We start from the raw sequence: 23,930 nt of genomic DNA, 5'->3' as shown, positions 1-23,930 counted from the left end.
TTTTTCAGAGTACATAGTCTAGGAGAGAGGTGCAATGAGCAATGTGTGATCACATGTATGGAAATAGGACTACAATATCAAAAAGAGGGAAAGCATACATCTAATTGTAGGAATCTGAAAGAGCTTCATGGATGTGACACTTCATTTAAAGATATTAGCCTTTCAATAAATTGTTAGAAAAAAAAGTGGGCTGCTTCAAGTTATAGATGCCTAAGGAAAGCACAGTGTGAGAAAATTTGATTACGCTACAGAGAATTATGGATATTCCCATTTGACTATGGCTTAAGGTCTGCTTACGGGTACATAGTAGAAAATGTATCTGAAATGAGGATGAGACAATATTTTAGTGAGAATTGACTAAAAGGCTGGAAGACTGGGCTATATTCTATAGGTGACAAGGATTCTAAGATGTTTAAACTGGGAAATGGTGGCCTTTCTGAATTTCACTGAGCATGTCTCATCTGACTGAGTCTTTATGTAGAAAGTGGGATGAGAGAGGCCCCAGTAGAAAATAAGATTTTGAACTTTGAGAGCTCTGAGTTATGATCTTAGTTTTGGTCCTCAGAAATTATATGATTGAGTTAATTCCAATTTCCATGGGTATAAGGGAAACAGAATATTACCCAGTCCTCATGGTTACCATGAAATTTAAAGAGTATAAGTCTAATGGTGCCTACTGAATAAGAGACAATGGCATAAGAAGAACTGTGTTTGGAGTGGTGGTAATATTGATGGGTGCATTTCTGCTCTGACCTGCTCCTTGGCCAGGATGGCCTCTCAGAAATAAGGTATAGTGATAATAACAACCATTTATGTTGGAGGAGACATGCCCAGCTGGGGATACGCCATCTCAAAACAAGCACAGTATGACTACTTTCTGCTAGACAGGAGAGAAGTCTCAGAAGAAGGAAACATAGGTTCCGTTGCTTATCAGCACATGCTCTTAGGTGTTTCGCATGCATCTGAAAACAACAGAAATGGCATACAAATTAGTGACCGGGACCCCACCACCCAAGTAATTCTCCAAAGCACAACTTCTAAAGTACTTGTAATCTGAATTCAGGAATGGTACCCAGAATTACATACTTAAATAATGTGCTGGACTTCTCCCTGATGCACAATGATGTCATAATAGTCAACATGGAAGACTCAGGGGCAACTTATTGCCTTGTATCAGAGATTCTGTCTACCCTTATCACCAGGGGTTAATGAGGCAAGACTTGTCAAGTGCACCCTGACAGAGAAGGCCTGGTGTAGGAAGGATTCATACATGGTGTTCTATTTCCTAGACACACTCTGCTTCTTCAGGTCTGGAGAATAAAAGACTTCTACTCAGACTTTGCCCAAAAAGCGCATAGACACTGACTGAAATAAAGTGGAATATTTCAATAAGAAGAAACATATCTCCAGAATTATTAGGGGAATCAAAAGACAATCACAAGTATTACCATTAGCTGTCAAGGTTCAGGAAGGGTCTAAGAGGTTACCCTATCTGCAAGATAACAAGCTTATTTGGGACAGTTTTATGGATCCTTTCTCAAGTCAGAGAGAAAAGACTCTTACTCACAATAAAAGTAGTAACCAGAATATTGGCATGTTCACCAAGTCCCAATTACCTCAGGCAGCACAAGTGGATCCAGATGGATGGCATAAGATGGGCTGCATTGCAAGACAGGCATCAAACCCTAGGGAACCCACTGCTCCATGGTAGTTTATAAGAAAGCCTGCTCTCTGTCTTGTAGGAGTCATTACCTCATACTTCAAGGTTGCTCACTATAAACAAATCTTGAGAAAATGGCCAGATAAGGACTGATGGGGTCTTGCAATTTTGGTATATGCAGCAAGATTTATAGGAGCACATGGAATTCAACACTAAGGCCTATCCTATGAGAACTGGCTCTTAGTATATAACTCAACAACCAGATTATTCTTTCTTTTTTAAAAGAAAAAGTCTTATTCTGAAAACTAAAGGAGACCCTCAAGGCTCACTAGGGCTCAGTGATATGATTCTGAAGGTGCCGTTATTTAATCAACCTCCCTAATGAGTTCTTAATGATTGCAATATGGTGACCATGGTCAAGCACACACACACACACTCACACACACACACATACCCCCAAACAGAGACAGAGAATAATTTAGCTCCTTCTCACAGCTGTCCCTGGATTTATAATGATGAAATAAGAATATTAAGAATATTCCAGCCCTAGGGAAGAAACTTCTTGAAGAGTTCACAATCTGCCACAGAAATCAGAGTAATACGGTAAATTGTGATAAGCATAGCGACACGTGGAGTTCCATTAAGTCCTTTGTTATCCCTGGGGAAAGGAAGAAAGGCTCCTTTATGTGATCTAGCAATATCAAATTATCTGCTATTTTTTAATATTGCACATCTTAAAATCATATCGGGGTTGTTTTGTGAAAAGTGAGCTGATGAATAATTTAGAATGGTATCTTAGCACCTTTCCCTGCATATAAAAAATGTAATCTGACTTAATTGTATGTTGCCATGATAACATTAAGAAAGTCCCCAAGGGGTAACTGGGACATGCCCAGCTTAATGAAAAGTCAAAGGACATTACTTGAATTTATATGCACTTCGTTTTCATGCTGGCACTGCATGTTTTCCAGGCTGTGGTGCTGGCCTCCCTCTCCTGAGAGCATGGAGTGCCTAGCAGTGTCTGTGGTGGCTTGCCTTTGCTTAAAGAGCTAATTAACTGCTTATCATAAATTTCTCATTTGGAAATCAAGAGGCTTATGGAAATCCTTTGGAACCATAAGTTGGGATTCATGCAACTTCATTACTCATTGAAGTTGGAACTCTTTTGATAGTGAGGGTTTTTTTGTTTTGTTATTTTGTTCGGTGTGTGTGGTTTTTTTCCTGGTGCATCCATAACACTGACAGCCATTCCAAGCATTGAAACTATCTGCTACATAACAACAAAGTAAGTGCCTGAAGGGAAAACATTGAGCAGAAGCAAGAATTACCAAGGCAAAATATGTCTGTATTTATATGAAGAAAAACTGCACTTAGGACTGGCAGGAACATAGAAGGATTAGGTCACCACTTATATTTATAGGCAGAAAACTAGGTGGTATAATAGTTAATCAGAGATGTAGATAAGGATTACCAGCTAAGGAAAAGAGAGAGAGTGACCAGAGGGTGGTCAGAGAGTGCTTGAGCAATGGAAAACCATGGCCTTCCACAGCTCCAAAATCAGCCCCAGGTATGTGTGTTTTTACTTCCTGAACATATATACCTTCTATAACCCTCCTTCCTTTCTCAGCAATAAGCCTGTGCTTTGCACAAGTGTTGTCATTATTGACATGAATATTAAACCTAAAGATTATTCAACATAACTTTGATGTCTCCCTCCCAACCCAAACATACTTACCTCAGATTTCGCCCTGCCTCCCAATTCCACACATAGCCATTTCCTACCTCCATTCTTTCCTCGTGTAATCCCTCTCCTTCCTCAGCTTTCTCCCCATCTCTGCCTATCCAGATCTATATTTTTTCTCTTTTTGTTGGTATACTTTTTTGGCAGTACTAGGGTTTAAACTCAGGGCCTTGCACTTGCTAGGCAGGCGCTTCACCACCTCAGCTGTGTCTCTAATCCTTTTTTGTTTTAGTTATTCTTCAGGTACTGTCTCCTATTTTTGCCTCGGCCTGATCTCAAACAATGATCTGCCTACCTACAGCCTCTTATATAGCTGGATGGCAGGTGTGCACCACTACGCCCTGTGTATTGATTGAAATGGGGTCTCTAACTTTCTGTTGGAGTTTGTATTGAATCATGATCCTCCTGATCTCCACCTCCCAAGTAGCTGGGATTACAAGCATGAGCCACCTCACCAGTTCAGAGCTATCTGTTCTTAGAGGCACAGCTCATTTGCTAGCTCCTCTAGGAAATGTTCCTTGACTGCCTTTTCTTTCATCAGAATTCCTTATTCTGAAGACTTTTTTTTACTATCTGTACCTTAATACTTATTACACTTTTCACTCTATCTTTAGGTATGTGCATATGTCTTTCTACTTCATCAGGTTAAACTACTCCTTGAAGAATAGTTTTGTTCTTTTTTTCTGTCTATACAAGACCAAAGATAGTACCTTCAACTTGGCACATGCTTTATAAATCTACGATAAATATTAAGTTGAATTTAAAGTGACCCTGACCATGTAGGAATAGAGGAATCATTCTGAAATTTTCAGAAATGTTTCATGTTATAATCTATAGAGAAAGCTGTGTTCGCCACCCTAAGAGCTCTCTGGCATTCCTCGAAGAGACTAGAAGACCTCAGTACCAGACCCACTGCCCTGCTAGCTACACTGTGAAGAATATGTTATAAGCAATAAAGGAGGGAGAAATTTCTAATAAGGTATGAAAAAACGTGTGCCACTGGCTATAGCTTATCATCTGGGATTTCACAGTGGAACAGAGAATCCATTACAGAGATATACAGTGACACATTTAGCCCAAAGTGAAACCTCTCTTTGTTTCTTAAATGTCACAATGTTTATTTTCACTTGAGCTGCCTCTTTGTAATTTGGGGCACTTAAATGTCTCAACCTTGCCAGGTAACAATCACAGAAGTCCCTATTTAGTCTCCACTTGGATTGGATAGATGAAAAGATAAAACACTCAGACAGGTGGCATCACAACCCTCAGTTGTTCAAAAGACCCAATGAAAGTTGGCTCCAAATGCAGGCTTCCCTAGAGCTCAAAGTCTACAGGGTCCTGGACCTTTTCAGTCTACTTTATAAGTGATACTCTTTCAGAAATAAGACTGTGTGACAGACTCCAAGGAAGATAAAGGTCCATACTCGGGCTAAGCAGGGATTCAAATGAATTCAATTTGAAGAGTGGAAATTATTAACAAGTCCAATATACACAAAAGAAAGTTCCCTTGGATATGGAAGTAGGGAAGAATGAAAAGGTATACAGATTGTGCCTGAAAAATTTTACCTCAGGTTCCAGTTTTTAGTTTGTCTACTAATAGTGAGGATCTGGGTATCATGGTACTTGTGTGTTGATTTTAGGAACTGAGGTGAAAGGAAATAGCTCCAATACTAGTACACCAGATAGGTGCTGAAACCAGCAGAGCTAAAAGCAAGAACAAAATATTGATTCCGGTTATTAATTAATAATTGAAGAAGGGAGCAATCATTTTGGGAGACAAGAGAAGATGAAGACGAGATTGTAAAAATAAAATGGTAAACAGAAAGCATGAATTAGGAACGTAAATAATGTGGAAAGATGTCAATCCCTTAGGAATATTGTCATTGTATTCAAATGCAAACAACCCTTGAAAGAAAAATGAAGCTTTTAAATGATGCCAATCAGTCATTTATCTTCATGAGGAGACATTCACACTGATTTTTTTCATAGTAAGGTTGAATTGGAGATTAGGAAATTGGGGGCCGGAAGTGGAATCGGAAGGCTCAAGTAGCAAGGGATAGCTGGGTGAGAGTAGACTGGAGAGGACTGGATATGAGACCTTTTACCAGGTGCTGTCAGGAAGGAAGATATAACTGAGTAAGATAGAATGCATGGATAAAACAGATGAGAAACAAATCCTTTCCTTCGGTCTCCAGATATTCTGCAATACAGAGAAATAAAGTATTGGATCCCTTAAGCCAGGATGTTAGGAACCAACTGCTTTCCATGCTACCCCATGACAGAAGCAGAGAGGAGAAAAAGACACAACTTGCAAAAGTAAGAGCCATTGTTAACTCTCCACCAGTTAAGATGTGACTAGCAGTCAGGAGCCACTGTTACATCCTGACCAGTGACAAGGGTCACTGGGTCTGTGGCCTTGAAATAAGAGACAGTATAGTAGTCCATCTCTTTAACACTATTGCCTTTCCAACAATTGATCATCATTTGAATCATTACAAACTGGTGTGAAGCCTAGGCCCCTGCTAGTTCCACCTTCCTTATATAGCTCCAGCCACAAGAGAGCCTCACAGCTCTGCCCACTGCTGCCACATGCCCCCAAGCTATTTCACAGTGTACCTAGTCCCAGAGAAAGACAAACTTTAATGTGAAATCTCATTCTGTTTTGTGTTCAGAGAACTTCCCAACCTAAGAAGTCAACTTCCAAATCATTTTCCTCAAATATTGGAGAACCTCATCTCAATCAGGAACCTCTTACACAGGGGACCAGTCTGGGACAACATATCTCTCTGCCCACTGTCATCTGTGGAACCGGCGAGAAGAAAACTGTGGGAGAAAGGCCTGACACTGTGGAAACTCTAGGCCAAGGATTTGATTTTTTATCTGGCCCCACTGATGAGTTAAATTCTTTCGTTTCTTCTTTGAGCCATTTCACCTCAACTCTCACTAGTTTTGCCACAGGAACTTCTCTGAGGCTCTATAAAGAAAAATATTTCCTCAAAATTATACATTAGGAGTCATTCTCCATAGTACCTTAGTCAAAGAGTTTAGCAAGATATATATGAAAATATGTATCCATTTACCTTTTTTTTTTTAATCATATCACCATAGTTTTTCTCTGCTTCTGGCCTTTCTTATTAATATGGGTCCCATTATGGCATAAAACCCACAATGTGCCTCTTTTCCTAGAAAAGAGGGGCAGAGCAGAGAGTAGAGCAAATATTAAAACACAAATCAAAATTTATAAAGGAAAGATATAATTTCCAATCAAGACTCACTGTTTTCACAGTAGGCCCGCTTAGTAATGTAAAAAACTGGGGAATCAGGTAACTTTCTATGGCAAAATGGTACCCTTAGGTGTAAGTGGAAATGATGAAAAAAAGTCTTCTCTTGTAGCAAGTTCAAAGTTTTCATTTCTACCTAGTACCAAAATTGGATATGAATGTACATGTTGAGTATTAAAGACAAAAAAGCTGAACATTGACTGACAAGTCATAAAAATAATAATAAAATCTAATTGCATTATTATATATATGTTTACTTAAATAATCCTACTATAATAGCACTTTATAAAGCAGATATCATAATTTTCCTCATTTTCTTTTTTTTTTTTTCGGTGGTACTGGGGTTTGAACTCAGGGCTTCATGCTTGCTAGGCAGGCTCTCTACCACTTGAGCCACTGCACCAGCCAATTTTCCTCATTTTCTAGATGAGGAAACTGGCTCATGGAGAAAAGGCAGTTTTTCAACTCTTCCCAGTAGCATGATAGGCCATCCTATATCAGAAACCGTATCTCTAATATTCACAGTACTCCTTCCCTCCCAGGAATCTCCCTCTCTCTTATTTGTACACCCTGACCAATAATCAAATCTTCTAGTTAAATGGTACTCAGCAGCAGCCTGGCTTCTTGGCAGGCCAGTAGACTATTGACCAGAACACTTCTAGTGCAAAGTGTATATGTCTGTTCACAGGTCTTTGTATTTGAAAAGCTTTGACTACAACACTAGTCTGACTATGAAAGTAACCTGTGTTCTAAGAATCAGGGTCTGATGCATAGAAAATGTTATGCATGGAGTTGAAAATCCCCTGTCTCATTTACTCTCAGGATAGCTCTGAACCCAGAAACAAATAAATCACCTCTTGGAGAAATGTTCAAAATTGTCAGCAGTCTGTGCTTACCAAGTTAATGATGATGGAGCTCATTGAGTATCTTATGGCAGGTAGCAGAGTGGAGCTGAAAGCATACCTCCACTGCTACAGCTTGCATCTGGAATGCCCCTGAAGACTCATGTGTTGAAGGCCTGGTACAGGGCCATGGCACCACTGATGATGCAACTCTTAAGAAATAGAACCTAGTGGGAGACTTTTGGCCATTGCTGGTGTGCCCTTGGAGAATCTATGGAACCCTGGTCAGTCTCTTCTTCTCTCTCTATTGTGTCCTGGCCATGAGGTGAATGACTTTGATCTGCATTGCATTTCATGCTGTGATATAAGAAATATACCTTCTTATAGGGCCAAAAGCTATGGATGAATCAACAGGAGCTATAACTCCTGAAACCATGGGCCAAAATCAACCTTTTTCTCTTTATATACTCTCAGGTATTTGTTACAGTGATGGAAATCTGACTGACAGATCCACTTTGAAGTGAAACAGAGCTACACAGAAATCAGGATTCCCAATGACAAACTGCATGAAGTGAAGCATAGCAGTTACTTCTTCTGGACCTCAGGTGCCTAGTCTGTAAGTGATGAAAATAATACTTTTCTTTCAGGGGACCCTGAGGATTAAATAAAATAACACATGTAATGTGTTGGGCACACATTAGGCTTCAATAAATATTAATATCCTTTGCTTCTATATCTCTTCCAAAATAAATTTTAAATGGAATTTATTTCCTGATTTATTAATAGTCATATTAAAGTTCCCTTTAAATAACTTGTATCTGATTCACTCTATTACTATGAAGCAAAAACAATCTTCCATAAAAGATTTTAAGTTTCCTGTGTTTTTTTTAAAATAATGTTGTCAGATATCATTCAAATATGACAAAGGCTGACACATTAGGACACATGAGACCACATAAGGCAGGTCCATGTGTATAAAGATAACTTTGAAGTATACTTGATGGCATTATCAGAATAAATTCCCTCATATTATTAATATATGCTATTTCAAAAATTAAATTAAATTTTTAAAAATTTCTCCTTAAGCCCCAACAAAGCTCAACACAAAAAGTACATCGTGGGTCTTGTCTCTAAGACAGCTTGCTCTCCTCTTTAAAAGCACATTCTTCCTTGTCTTAATAAACTTTATTATTCTGAGTAAACTTTGCTATTACTTAAAAAAAAAAAGAAAAGACAACCTTAAAGACATGGCCCAAGAGAATCTCTTTTGCAACCCCCGCCCCGTATCTGGATCTACATTACTGTCAAGGTAATATAATTAATCACAAGATCATAAATAATTATCTGAAATGGAATAAAATGGAATGGGATAAAAAATACCAGAGTATAGTCCACACAGAGAAGTGACTGTATCATGCATCTCAGTTTTATAAATATAAATTTATATTTCTTTTGTAGTAAATCTTTATATACATCTATATACAGATGTACATGTGTATTAGGTGACACCATCAAATATATGTCTTACTGGGGGTCTCAAACATGCTTAATGTCACCATTTTGAATGGTATTCCTGAGGTATAGAATAAGGTCTCAATAACTAGAAGTTTCCAGAAATTTTGAGGATTGTTTGAGTGAATCCTCCTAGTAGCACTTTGTGTATTTATGCTTTTGGCATGAGAATTGTAGTCTACTTATTATCCACAATGCCCTACTCTGTCATCTTTACCTCTGTCCACAGAACTGCTCCATTCAGAGAGAAAGATGCTTGGTTATAGAATGGATAAATGAAGTTGTCAGAGCATATATAGTTATATCTATTTCCAAACAGCTGGGGTATATATAGGCACAACCTTTGTCAAATGGTCATCACTTGTAATCATTCCATTTTCCAGGGACTTTGTCATGAACTCAACCAAACTCAATTGTTCCTCCACAGTTCCCCAACCAAGACAAGGCTAGAAAAAAGAAGGATATAAGGAGATGGGCTTACTCAAAGTAAACACTGATTCATTTTGTCTCTTGGGATTATTTGTTTCATTAATCAAATAAGAATCTTTTATCTTTCATACATTGCCAGCTGAGCTGCGATTTTACTCTCAGATGCCCGTTACTACCATTTTCTTTTAACAGTTCTTATTTCTTTTTAGTTCCTCTTTGTCTTCTCCTACCACTTTTCCCTTCAGAAATCTGGAGTTAAAATATGATATATGTGGTTTTCCTCTAAATTCACTTCTAAAGGTAATATATATGCATATTTTTCCCCTAAAGGCTATATTTATTTCCTGGCCTCAATATAATTTGATTGGTTTTGGTTACTGTTGTAAGGAGAAAATTCCTAAGAGAGAGGATTAGATCAGATAGAGGATGTGTTAATATAATCAGGGCTTCTAAGAAAAAGCAATTTTGACAGATTAGAAATTGTATCTCTCTGTGGATACTGCCCAAGTTGTCAAGCCCTCTTCCCACAGTGACAGCAATTTCTCTCAAACCAGGGACACCCTGTCTTCTCATCACATTATGAAAAGCCAGTCTAGAGCTATATTTGGACCTTCTGTCAGAGAAGACTAAAGAGGAGAAGGAAAGTTCCCCGCTTAGTTTTCAGTAACCACTGATGATACTTCTGGATATGATCACATAAGTCCCATTTTACAGAGGTAGAAGCTGAGGTATAAAGACAATAACTATCTTAGCCTATCCTTTAGAGGGAGGTATCTCTGTTCTTCATATTCTGTGCTGCAAATTTGTCTCAATTTAGAAAATTCACCGTTAATCAGTAAGGTCTTTATATCAGCTTGACATAGGAAATTACTAGTGAGTAAAATCCAGCATCAAGGATAGGGAGCCCAACTCCAAAATAGTGGAGGATGTGGGAAAGAAGCTCCAGTTAGCCTTTCCTCTTCCAGCACATTAGGGACCCTTGCAGGAATCTAGCCACCAGCCCAGGGAGAAAGAGCAGACAGCACTGAGTGAACAAAGCAGATATTTAGTGCATATAGAAAATATCCAACTCTAGCATCAGCGAGAGCATGGCCAGGGAGGGCATCTCCTAGGAAACCATCAGATAACACGGGGAGAGACAGACTTTAACATAAAAAGAGCTGCAGGGGAAACAACGCCGCACGTTAACCAGGAACGAACCGTGTTTCATAATGCAGCAGTCATTTCTTGTACAACAAATAGACCTGCTCTGCTCAAGTGGATGCATCTGTACCCAGAGCAGGGAATCTTATGTTCCCTAGCTCTCTTAGGGGCAGCATCTCCACCTAACAGGAGAAGTGGGAGAACAGAATCGGGCCTGTTAGAGAGCAGACACCCATATTCACAGCCTGCCCTGCACACTGGAGCCAGCAGCTGAGATCACATGGACTGCTGAGAGAGCATGATACAGGATGGAGAGTGGCCAGGTTTTGGTTCTACAGGGTGACCTGCTGGCAGCATATGGGGTTGTTGTGGTTACCTATCGAGCCCAAAAGGCCTCAAACTTTTCTCTTTTTTCCATTACCCAAGAACTTATCTTTTCCCTTCTCTATTCTTGAAACACACACACACCCCGCACACACACTCAGAATTATGCTCCAATCTTCCCCTTTGTAAAATTGCTTCCAGAATTTATTATACATTAGCTTTTTTATTTTTTAAAGAAATGTGAGTTCTTTTCCCATTCACATCCATTGATCTGTCTATTTGGTATTATAAAAGGCACAGGTGAATGTGCCTAATTGCTAAGCAAGGACCCAATGAGCATCCCTTGCCCAACACCAAGCCCCACATTTATGATCAAGGAGCACCATGAAGGACCTGGAATGTTAGTCTTCTCACTGATGACTGTGGAAACTCTTGGTTGCTTAGAAACAGGTGGCAATAGCTCAATCATAAATATATATATACTTCAGAATTATCTTCTGAATCTTGTCACTTAACCATTTAAAAATTAAAAAGCTTTCTGGGATAATTGGAGAACTCAAAGGTGGTTTCCATATTTTTTTTTTTTTTTTTTGCTGAACATGTCATTCTTATCTGGTTAGAGATATGCTTCCATCCAAAAGCTTCTGTTGCCCAAATGCTTCCTTTTGAAAAAGTGCTCATAATACTGTATTGGTAACCAAAGACATCCAGCTGTTGTAACTGCAACCAGCCACCAAGAGTTTCAATCCAGAGTTGGACTCTGTTCTGATGACCAAAGCTTTCTGAAACTTATCAGAGTTCTCTTCAGTTCATAGTGGTGTCCATTAGGACATAGGTCTATTAAAAGGAGTGTTAAGAAATGTGACAATCCTGTTGTGTGCATGGGGGGTTAGTATTTAGGGAATTCACTTTCCTTCATTATAGGATAGAATGAGGAGGGGTTTAAGATTAAACAGATCTAGCCAAGTCTTAGACTAGTGACTTTAACTCTACAAACTGACCTTCGGTTTAGTCCATAATCGGATAATTCAAAAAAGAAAATTATCCACACCAAACTGTTGCAAGGAATGAATAAGCTAAGTAACAGAATGTGCAAATTCCAGTCTGGGTGCATAACAGGTGTGGAATAAGCACCCATCCAGTGCCTTGCATTCTACTGGACAGAAATGTCATTCATCCAGTTTCCAGTGACAGCAGCTTTCAACTGCTTCAACACACTCATGTGACATTAAAAGAGAGCTCTAATTCAGCTGCCTCACAAATGCAAACTGACTGTTCCATTGTCTCATATTAGTAATCCTCTCTGGTACTAGTAATGAAAGAGTCACACTCTTCATTTCTACAAACTCCTTAAAAGACTCTCTCCTCTCAGGCTTTAACAGCTACTTCTGACTAGAACTCTCTCTCTCTCTCTCTCTCTCTCTCTCTCTCTCTCTCTCTCTCTCACTTCTCCACTGCTTCTTTTATTCCACTTCCACCTTCAGCCCTCACCCTGGACAAGTTGGCCTCCCCTTCCCCTCCTCCTGCTAAATTTAGAGACAAGCTGTCTCCCCAGTGTGAGAGGTTAGGAGCTGTGGCAGCAGGGTACTGAGCTGATCTTGAGTTGGCTGACGGCAGTAAGGGAAGGACAAATGTCAGGGAGACTTACTCCCTGGTCAGCTTCCCTCCGGCCCCAGCATCCACTCCTCACAGACTCTCCTGACAGGCAGGGTAAAAGGAGGAGGGCATGAGGGCCTTTGAAGTTTGGCTGCCTGTCACTGGAGCTCAAAGAGACCGAGGGCTTGTCAGAGCATAAGTCACTGGGGCTCTCTCCCTTTCCCAATTAATTCTGTTGGCTCTGGAAGAAAGGGGATTGTGATCTGCACAGAACTGTGTCGGAAGCTCAGCTTGCTGGTGCACCACTGCAGCACCTTAAATCTTGTCAAAGTGCCAGAGCCCAGCCATGGCAGGAGAACTTTATTCAGCCCTTCAAGGGCAACATCCCCTAGGCATTGACTCCAAGGTATGCTTCTAAAAATTCCTCCTCCTGGCCTGATTCTTGGTCCCTGTGCTTGTCAGTTCCAGGAATCTTGGCCCGGGAGCTTCTTCTCTTTCTTTGGGCTTTACTCTTCCTATCCCTTAGTCTATTTGAAAACTAACATTTGTCATTTATAACAGAGTGGATAACTCTTGTACACTTTTTGAGAATGTTTGGAAAATGAAAAGCACAAATTTCCTGAAGGTGTGGTTAAGAAGCATGGGGAGAATAGCCAGGAAAAAGAGACAGGAGACCTCAATAGCAAATGCTCCTAACTCACCATTTAGCCCATTCCCCACCTGATATCACTGTTTTGATTCTAAAGTTGTAATTCGTCTAATGCTAATCAAGTCCCTGCTGTGTCCATTAAACAGATACATTTACCTATCTTCTGTCCTACAATCTGCTCCTCAAGAAGGAACCAGATACAACTAACCACACTCACTTGCTGCCCATACTTACATGTTTCCAGATCCTTCTCAAAGAATGTGTAAAAGGGCAGAGCTGGGAAGAAGGTATCAGGATGAACCTCATCATCAATTCTGAAATGACCTCAGGTCAGCATGCAGAAATGGAGGGAAGAAGCAAAAAAGAATATTCCATGACAAAACCAGTCTTTCCTTCAGAAACACTGCAGGAAGATTCATACTGAAAGGACATAAGGCTGGGCCTCAGTGGGAACAGCTTGTCATTTCTACTCAGAAGGACATTTCTTAACATTAGGACAGTAGTGTGGTAGGTGGTATGTATGGTAGTGGCTTAGAATTCAAAGGTTCTAAGATCTGTTGTCTACCTTATCTCCAATGAGCTGGAGGGTTCTGAATAAGTTACTTACCTCTCTAAAACTTAGTTTTAGATTTGTAAAAATGGGGGCTATAGGTACCAAGTACATCTCACAGGGAGGGTATGAAGACCAAAGTCGGTGGTAGATGGGGAAGAGCTTTGTAACCTGGGATTTGATGGCTGTGGGCACACGGTTTGCATTGACACAGAAAATAGAAAGCCACACAGAAGGAAGTGAGAGGACAAATGAACCCTTATAACCATAGGCTGGGAAACAATGTGAGGTTGAGGAGCCAAGTACAGATTGGATGGCTGAAGTGGGATGCTTCATACTTACGGAAAATGCCTATACATGGAACCTATTATCTGCACTCCTGCCTCGAGCCTTGTGACGTTAGTGCAGTTAAAGATGGAGTAGTTCAAGGGGAGGGCTACTTGTACAATGTCCTGCATCCATCCAGCTCCTTTAAAGAAGTGCAATATGTGCAGGACATTTATAAATGCCTACGAAGTGCTGAGAGGGACAAATATTCTATCACTATGTGTTACAATAACACTTGTCAATATCCTGTGGCCCTCAATCTATGCCTTCTTTCTCATTCCGTGACACCTTTCACTAGTGTGATCTCAGATGAAGTGTGCAAGGGTAATAATCTAAGAAAATCAAGCAGTCATAGGATGGTTGAGGATAGTGTTTGTTGTAGATCTCCCTTTCCCCCCAAGAACCAAGGTTCCTGATAACTATATACCTGACCCTTGGACAGAAAGAGTAATTGTGTACCGACAGGAAATCATTCAGCTTGATTAGAGAGTCTACAATATATCTATGTGCCAAGAAATTGGGGAATTTGGGAGCATTCCATGGGAAAAAATGTGCATTGTGCTTCTGTCCCTCTGTTATAAAAGACAAATAGTCATAGTAGCCAAATAATTCTCTTCTACCAATAAGAGTCACTACTTGCTGAGGACCACAGGCTTACAGAGGATCTTCAGCTGCAATGCTAGCTCTGTCATTTGTACCTGGTCTGCCTGATGCTATCTAGAGAATGAGGCAATACTGACAAACCAGAGTCCTCACCTCCAGTTAGTAAGTCAGATTCAGGGCACCAAAAGCTGGTGAAGAAGTAGACAGGTAAATTGGTCTTTCCACCTGAAAGTGTGACTTCACATCTTATTCTTCCCACTGTGTATTTCATTTACAGTGCAGTGTTCATTGTGTGTGAAAACCACATCTGGGGAATCAACTCTTGGATGGGAGAATTATTCATTGCTTCAACCAATTGTTACTGAAAACCCAATGTTTTGGGGGAACTGGGACAGGCATAGGATTAAAAGGAGAGGTGTGTAAGTCTTACCTGGAAAGAGGAAGTAAATCCTACCCACAGATATAAGAACAGAATATATTAACCAGATCTGATGGCAGCAGAAAAAAGAAGTGTCTAGAAGTGACCCTTAGCAGAGGACACTGAGAACACATTCTACTGTGTCGCCTTTGGAGGGGCCAGAGATACCAGGACAGCTCTTTTGGCCTGGAGTTATAATTCACACTCTAACCAGGTTGCAAGCCATTGAGATTCTCCTTAGCTCTTCTAAGGAAGTCGCTGTCAGGACTGCAGGGATGGGCACCCACCAGGACATGGGGAAGCACACTCTGACTTTATGTTCTCATGTAGAGCAACAGAAATGAATATTTAAAGGTATGGAGTCATAAAACTGTGGGATATGAGGAAAACATCAGCCTTTGAGGCCTGGCTGCTACTCATTGCTCTGTAATATGCACATGTTTATTGCTCCCCAACTGCTTTTTGCTCATTCACAGAAACGCCACACCTCAAAACTGACATCATGCCCTTCACCCTCAAAGTTTAAAAGTCACAAAGAGCAGTTCTAACTATAGAGCTGAGTGAAGCAAAGGCTTCATTGCTGTTGGGCCTGCTTGGGTCCTGGGTGCTGGTCCTGCTCAGACACCAGAGGTTATGGCTTCATGTACATAAATACCCAGAGCAGAGAGAGGGAACAGGAAGCAGACCTTAGGGTGAGTCAATGGACTGGGCGCAAGTAAAACATTTTATGTTCCATTTTCCTGTTTAACTTATTTTTTTCATTGCAGTCATTAGGAAGATATTTTCAACTACAGTTGCACAAGCCATAGTTCAGTGTTTACTTTGACATTTATTTTTTAAACTAACAACCTCCTAACCACAGTGTTTAGTGTTGTTTTATTACAGATATACACATGTCTAGGCCTACACAGACACAGGCACATACATGCACACGTGTTCACACTTCTTTCAAGTATACCAACTCATGTCTCAGTTGCTCTGAGAGATAGTTCAAGAGAATCTTTAGTTTCATCCTAATTCTTCTCACACTGTCTGGTCCATCACAACATTTGGACAAATGTTTAGTAGGACAAAGCTATGAAAGAAATAACTTCATCTCTTGCAGCCTTCCTGCCATGTGCCATGGTTTTATCAGGGAAACCCGTGATGTCCTCCTTTCTGGGCCACCCTGTTGTATAGCAGTGATCACAGGACTCTCTGTTCACTGAGCCAGGAGGACAACAACAGAGTCTGGATCTGGACCAATCTGACCAATGAATAAATATTCTAGAGCTTCAGGCTGAATCTGAGAACTCTACTGCCAGGAGATCTCGTTTTCACTTTCTCAGTAGCTATCAGGTTGAGAGAATAGTCTCTGGCATCTGGAACAGAACCCAGGGTTCAGGGAGGGAACACAGACCCTGTCATCCACAGCTGGAGGGATCAAGAAGTCCCCAAAGACAGAGTGGAAGGTCAAAGATGCCAACCAAAAGCCCTGCTCTTGGACCATGAATAGCAATGAATGTGAATTTCAAGCTGCCTGGTAAAAACATAGGAAATCCCTCTAAGGATGCTGTGCCCTATGTTCAATTCAGCCAAGGTGAGTTGGGGCCTGCTGAACACTCAGAACCATATTCAGTTCCCTTGAGACAATTTTGTCCTCCAGAAACTTACAGAGCAGTGATCAGACACCCAGACCACAGAATGAAGAAGAACATGTTCAAATTCTGAAATGTATAACTGGGCAGAAACTAGACTTGTCTTCAAAATGCCAATTCTAATCTGCATACACACAACTTTTAACTCTGGGGAGTTCTCAGAATAAGAGTAGTGCTTTTTCCCTACTCCTCAGCTTCCCATCCTTTCCTATCAGGCCCTCTCAAGGGTCAGAAGTACAAGATCAGCATGTTATCCAGCAGCCATAACCAGTTCTGTGTGTAGCCAGCCTGCCCCTAAGGGATATAAACTTCCTGTGTCTGGTAAGACTCTGTTGTTATAGCAATAACAACAGAAATAAGTAATAATAATTAGAATAAAGCAACAGCCAGGAAAAGATTCTCCATATCCTTGAGAGAACCTGACCCAAAGTAGGCTTCAACAGTGCTGGGAGTGGAAATACCAATGAGGGAATGTATAGGTACATGTAAATATTACTAATTTTCTTCCAGTGTCGTCCAGGATCACATAGCCTTCTAAATCTACATGAAAACCTTGCAATTCCTCCCCTAGGACTGCAGAAAAGTCACATCTCTTAGCAGACTCCCTTCTCTTCATATTGCTGTGAACCCCAGGAAAACATGCACTCAGGTGCCCCAGGGCTCACTCCGCACTGCTTCTTTCAGACTGTGCTGGCGTCCTTTTCTCTGACCTTTGACCGCCCCTCTCTCCCCATGTCTCCTGCTCCACTTATCCCCTCACATTTGAGCCCTCTCTCCTTGCATGCCCCACATAGGGTTGACATTAGCTGTAGAATGTCAGAACTTTTGTGCCCTCTGGGGATAAATCAAGGAAATAATTGCAGGAAAGGAAAATCTCAAAGTTGACTATCAGGGCCCACTTCATCTAGTGCCCTCATGAGTTCAATTCCCTGAGGGAGGGCAGACACCTCTGAACAGCACTGAACTTCAAGCACACATATACCCACAAACACTCATACACCCTATATGTCTGGAGCACTTTAAGGGGGCAGCTTCCTGGAGTTCTCTCTTCATTGCTCCCCAAGTCAAGAGTCCCACATCCAGTGGTACGCATCTCTATAAAGCTCAAGCAATACCTCAAAACCACCCTCCCACCACAGAGAGGGCAGACAGCCATGCACCTTCATTATTCTTATTTTTGCACAATCAAAATGCTTACTAATGCACCTTCCAAGGCAGATTCTGTGGCCACTTCAAGATTGCAAAACAGCTGCATATGTTTTGGCTGCACACTTGTCTGGGATCTGTAGAGAGAGAGAGAAATGAGAGGGATAGAAAGAGCTTGAGTGACTTCAGCGCAATGACAGCCACACACCAGGCATTGCAGGACCAGGCTTCAGTGAGCAATCTTTGTCCCCCACCACCCTTCAATGTCCCTTGTCCTTTCTCTGCCCTGTTTTGTGCAGAGGCCCAAGGAGGAGAACTGTCAGAGCAGACAGGGCCAGGGCAGCAGGGAGGCAGCAGCAAATATCTTCCTGCCACTGACATCTTAATAATCACCAAGTTTTCAAAGAAACTTCCAACCACAAGGAAACTTCCAGACAAAACTGACTCCCAGTGAAAAGCATTTACCTTGCAGTTCTTCTCCACATGTCCTTTATGACAGCAACGCGAGTCTCCTGCCTTGAGTTGAAATCTTGTCAGCTTGTAAAGTAGGATGAAGTGAGTTAGTGCTGAGAAAAAAAAATTGTCAGCCAGGCTCTTAATTGCCTCAGAACCTACTAAAGAGATATGAGTTCCCTTGCCTGAACTCCTGACACCCCTAATGCCCCCCTCCAAACCTTTCAGAATGGCCAAGGCAAGGGCCTTTCTGTGGCAGAGGGTATCAACCCATGGGATGCTGAGCTGCTCAATGGCACCCCTAAACCCATGATCTGGGCCTTCTGTGTTCTGTGGACTCTCCTTAGGGCTCAAGAGGGGAAGGTTTATTGTCATTAAGTGAGAACAGGGACAAGTCCTGGTGCTCTCTCTTGGGAGTTGCTTTCTCAGCTCAATGGCAGCAGCAGTAAGACAGGGGGGTGGGACTTGAGGAAGCAGACTTGTGCTTTCCCTCCTCTGTACCTCTTCTGATCACAGCCTTCCTTTCCTGATGTCCTCTCTGACTCTCCTTTCCACACCAAATCTTGGCTCTCTCTCAAAGTTCTGCTCATAGCCTCCCTCATCCAGAAAAATCTCCCTGGCTCTCTCTGGCACTGGGAACCTCGCCTTTACCTGAAGTGAATCCCGCCACACAGATGAGCCTTTCGGATTCTGTCCTGGGAAGGCCGCTGGCCAGAGAGAACTCACGCTCCTCACTTGCCTGGCTCTGCCCCCTCTGCATCATGGAGTAGACAAGCATAGGATGTGCCTCACACATAGGCAGAGCACGTCATGTAGATTTGCACGGTACAGAAGGATGCAGAATGGCATTTCTTCATTTCAGAAAGCTCTCTCCACACTGAGAATATCTACTCCCCAGCCAAGGTAAATACCCAGATCCTTGCTCACCACTGCTGATGGAGTATGGGTGACTGCTAGCACCGCTGTGACAACCCCAACAAGTGTGACCTGCACTTCTTCTTAAAGTTCATGGCTTTTCTCACAGCTGCAGGGGACAAGACCATAATATTTGTCAAGAAAATCAGACCCTATGTTACTATACCATGCTCAGGGCTCTAGAACAATTGTCAACAGCTTCTACACTCCCCTGCCATGGAAGTGTCCTTTCACAGGAACCCAGAGGAGGGTCACTGAGTGACAGGGCTTGGCCTGGGGATTGATTCAAAGGCTGGACTGGGCTTGGTATTTAGGTAAATGGAAGATAGGTATTAACACAGGAAAAGCAAGAGCACTGCGAACAGAAACTTGGTCTCTGGCCATAATTCAGTTCTACATACACTGTGAAATCTCGGGCAAGTCAGAGTTTCTGTTTCCCCATTTCTAAAATTGAATGAAGTAATGGCTGCATATGAATCTTTAGAAAACTGTAGCACATTACAAGGAAAGAGAACATTGTCCAGACCTTGGATGGATAGAGGTGCTGTCATGCCCTGGAGAACTCAAGCCAGAACCAGAAAGCATCAAAGAGGAAGATGGTAAGGAGTGACCATAAATTAGGGGTGAAGAATGAAGGGGGAAGAAACTGAGTAGAGCAACTGTGAAATAGAAGTGGCAGATTTGTCCTCTAGACTAACTATAAGGGTTGGATTTGGAGGAAATGCACACTGGGGGTTCTGCATGGAAACAATAGCTCCATCTGTGGGCTTAGAGTGGTAACTGAGGTAGGGAGTGAGTGTAGAAAAGCAAAGGTCTTGGAGATCTCTGTGGGATATTAAGGCTGGAACCAATTGTGGACATCTCCTCCCATTTGGTGTTCAGTGACTTTCTACTGAAAAGTCACTGTAGATTGGTTATGGGGGAGCAGGGCAGTACTTACACCACCAAAAATTGCAAACTAATCAGGGTTCATTTTCCAGAAGCTAGTTCCTAAATGTTTGCCACTGCCCAAAGGCACCTAATTTTATGAGAGGAGATTAAAAGCCAGTGCTCTGATTTGGATATGATTTCTCCCCACCAAAACTCTTACTGAGGTTAATTCCTCAATGCACCCTTGTTGCCAGGGGAGGCCAATTGTGAGGTGCTTTGGTCAATGGGAGTGGAAACTCCATGAATGGATTAAGGCTTTTCTGGTGGAAATGGCCCAATTACCCTGTGAATTCTGGCCCCTTTTCTGTTTTTCACACATGCTTGCTTCCCTTATACTTTCTGGGCCCGGGGCTCTAACCAGAAAAGCCTAGCAGATGCTGCACCATGTTCATGCACTTTCAGAACACCATCTGCAAAGATGCAGGAGGGATTGAGGCTTGAGTTCAAGGCAGGAGAGATTTCCAGATAAAATGGTCTCCGAGGTATCCACTGTGTTTGCCTGTGCCATCCTCACTCTCTTGCTAGTGTGCATTGTAACTTTGATCACACGATTCCGGAACAGCTGGCTAGACTCATGCCCAAAGGGGAGGTGAACTTGGTGTGGAAGTCTGTATCTGCACCACCTGGTCAGGTACCACCCATGGCTTTGGTCTCACCATGGAGTGACCCACTGACTTTCTCCTGAGATTTTCTCTAATTTCCTGGCTCTTTAGGAAAATAAAGATATAACCCAAAACCTATTTTCACAACATCTGAAGTCTCCAATTACATTTAGCCAGAGATGGCAAAAAAAACAAAAAAACAAAAAAACTTCATTCTTCCAGGCATGCAAAGTGAGGGAGCTAGTGGTCTCATTTGTCAGCCAGATTGTACTCAGACCCCCCTCAGACACCAGTCATCCCAGACCTGTGGCTCTAATGGTGCTGGAAATCTTGACTCTTCCCTGAGCACGGGGCTCGTTCTCTGCAGAAAGCTGGCAGGCAGCAGTTATTATGTATCTGCTCAGTGCTCAGGCAAGAAACCATTATGTTCACGGATCATTATTGACATCCTGACATTTGTCACCTCCTTTCATAGCAGTTAAATCTTGCTTTATCTGTAAATGTCACCATGTCATTTATTCATGAAAGGGGTCACATTCCCGAAATAGCATGCTTCAGTTTAAAAGGGGAGCTCGGCTTTATTCGCAGTGGGTAATCCTCAAACAAACTTTACTGCTGATAAATGCTTTTTATTGGAGTTTCTTGGCCTTAAATGACACCCACAAATATAGAATGCAGTTCTGTGTTTGTGGAAATAAAATCTGAATGTTGAACAAGAGAGAAAAAAGTTGAAATTAGAAAAAAAAAGTAGAGCTTTTCTGTGGCCGTATGTAGTAAGTTGGATATAAACAGATTTGAATTTATTGAGAGTAAGCCATGATTTTAATAAGATTATTGTGCGTCTGGAAACATGCCTGTGGCCTTTTTGAATCATTTATGTCACAGAAACCTCAATGAGATCAGGGGACTTTTAACCTTCCTGAGTTGATCCCTTAGCTGAGGATGTTAGAGAGTGGAACACAGCAACCTCGATGTGTTCATTCCTCCTGCCCTCAGATTCTAAGGATACTGGGTAGGGAGATGACTAACTCATCTCCAGAGCTTATGTTTGCAGGTGAAAAAAAAAAGGTATTTTCTTCCTTTACAAAGCTCAGTCAAAGTTCACTTTAAAGTAGAATATCTACATAATTGACCATTCAACAGACACCTTTCTTAGGGGAGAAGGAGGCACTAAAATTAACAGGTATTAGTGGACCTACATCAGCCAAGAACCCAGACAAAACAGTACATATTGTCACCCAAACTTTAAGATTTTGTCATCTGCATTATCGAAGAGGTTCACATTCACCAGCAGTTAATTAAGTATTACCTGGAAAAGGCTTTTCTTTGTGTGTGTGTTGGTGTGGGAGGAGGTGCTCTAATTCATTTTTCTAACCCAGTGGTTCTAAAAGTGAGGTTGTGAACTGAAATGGCCTAAAGAGGTTGTTAAGAATGTAAGTACTCCATTCCTACTTTGGATCTACCAAATCAGAATCTCCTAGGAGGCAGTTCAGGCACCTGCATTTTAATGCACCTCCTAGGAACTTCTTACACACACTGAAATCTTAGAGTCGACAGCTCTGATCCAAATCTTTTATTCTCTCTAGCTACCTCTGTGTTCTGGTCACACAGTGGTAATAAGATGTGGGTGAGTAAATTCTGCTCTTTTTGCCTAAAAAAGTAACTTGCAGTTGGAGTGTGAGCTGAAACTAGATTCTCCATTGTGCACAATATGGAGGCCATGACACTTCCAGCATAATGCCATTAAACATCATCTTCCTTCCCTGCTCAGAGTGTTGCCTGTAACCGTTTCACACCCACTAGGTGCAATCTACACACACAAATACAGTCTCAGAAGATAAGAAAATGATGAGACAACATTAAGGTCCTTGCAAAAGGTGATAGAATGCAATTAAAACTGCTCATTCTTAGGAGAAGAAAGTGCTGCAAGGGAGATTTCTCCAGGTGCTAATGAGATGCATTCTGAGTGTGACATAAGCTGTAGCAACAAATGTCACAGACCACAGCTGACCTCCAGCTACTGTTTGTAAGTACAGGCCAGGCCATGGTCCTATGGCTAGCACTGACTCAGATAACGTCCTCATTAGCACACAGGAATCATCGCTGCCCTGGCAACAGTGGAATGACTTCATACTACAGATGGACACTAAGAAGGACCAAGATAATAGTGAGCAAACTCAAGGCAGCAGGAGTGACAGATAAGAGTGCATTCATTTGTGTGGTGCTTTCACCTGCCTTTCTTCATTAGCACCTTCCTCCATTCAGTCAGAATCTCCTGAAGGCATGCATGTGCTGTGCACTGTTGTAGCTCTTAACGTCATACATGACATAAGACACACTGAATGGGTAACAGCGTGTCACTCATCTACTGTTGGCAGAGACCAAAGAGCACAGGGAATCAGTGATTCCCTGATGGAGAGGCCCGATGGGGGACCAGTGTCCATTGATTGTTGGAACCAGAATCAAGTTCTAAGAGAGGAAAGGGGAAAGAGGTAAGCCAGTATCAAAGTCACCTGGGATGCTTGGGCTCTGCCTTCCCAAAAACTAAGGTTCAGCAGAGAAGCCAAGCCAACATAGCCATCACTCAACAAGTCCTTGTGAAGAGACTTTTTTTGGTGAGATGAAGGCAATGAGGTTCAGAGAAATGAATTCTGTGACTTAAGATAACAGAATAATTTATTTTCAGAGCCAAGATTAGAATGTGGGTCTCCCAGTTCCTGTCCAAAGCTCTTTCCTTCACACCATGAAGCTAGAAGTATTCATGATTAAATTTCTCCTAGATAATCCTCTGCTCCAACTCAACATGTCCACATCTGCCTTTTGAGTTCCTCTCTTCACCTTTATACAAGCCATTCTCCTCTCTCTTCTTTGCATTTTTTTTATTATGATCTTATCTTTCAAGAGCATCTGAGCTCACAAATCCCATGCGGAGCTCTGGAAATGGCTAGTCCTCCAGAGTTACCTTGAATTGAAGAAAGAGAGTATGCCTTTATCCTTCTCACCATTGAGTTATCCATCATGTGCTTTCTTGGTAGAGGGAGTCTGACCTGGGATAAGGGCAAAACAATATATAAATATTGGAGAGGACTGACAATAGTTGGCCACCAATGTCTCCAGCATATGGGAACATGAGTTCCTCAGTTCTGAAGGAGATCTGGGCTACATATCACAG

This window comes from Castor canadensis, chromosome 12 (assembly GCF_047511655.1).
Source record: "Castor canadensis chromosome 12, mCasCan1.hap1v2, whole genome shotgun sequence".
NCBI classification, from domain to species: domain Eukaryota; kingdom Metazoa; phylum Chordata; class Mammalia; order Rodentia; family Castoridae; genus Castor; species Castor canadensis.
The sequence above is the reverse complement of the archived record's forward strand: the minus strand, read 5'-3'. Positions refer to the sequence as shown.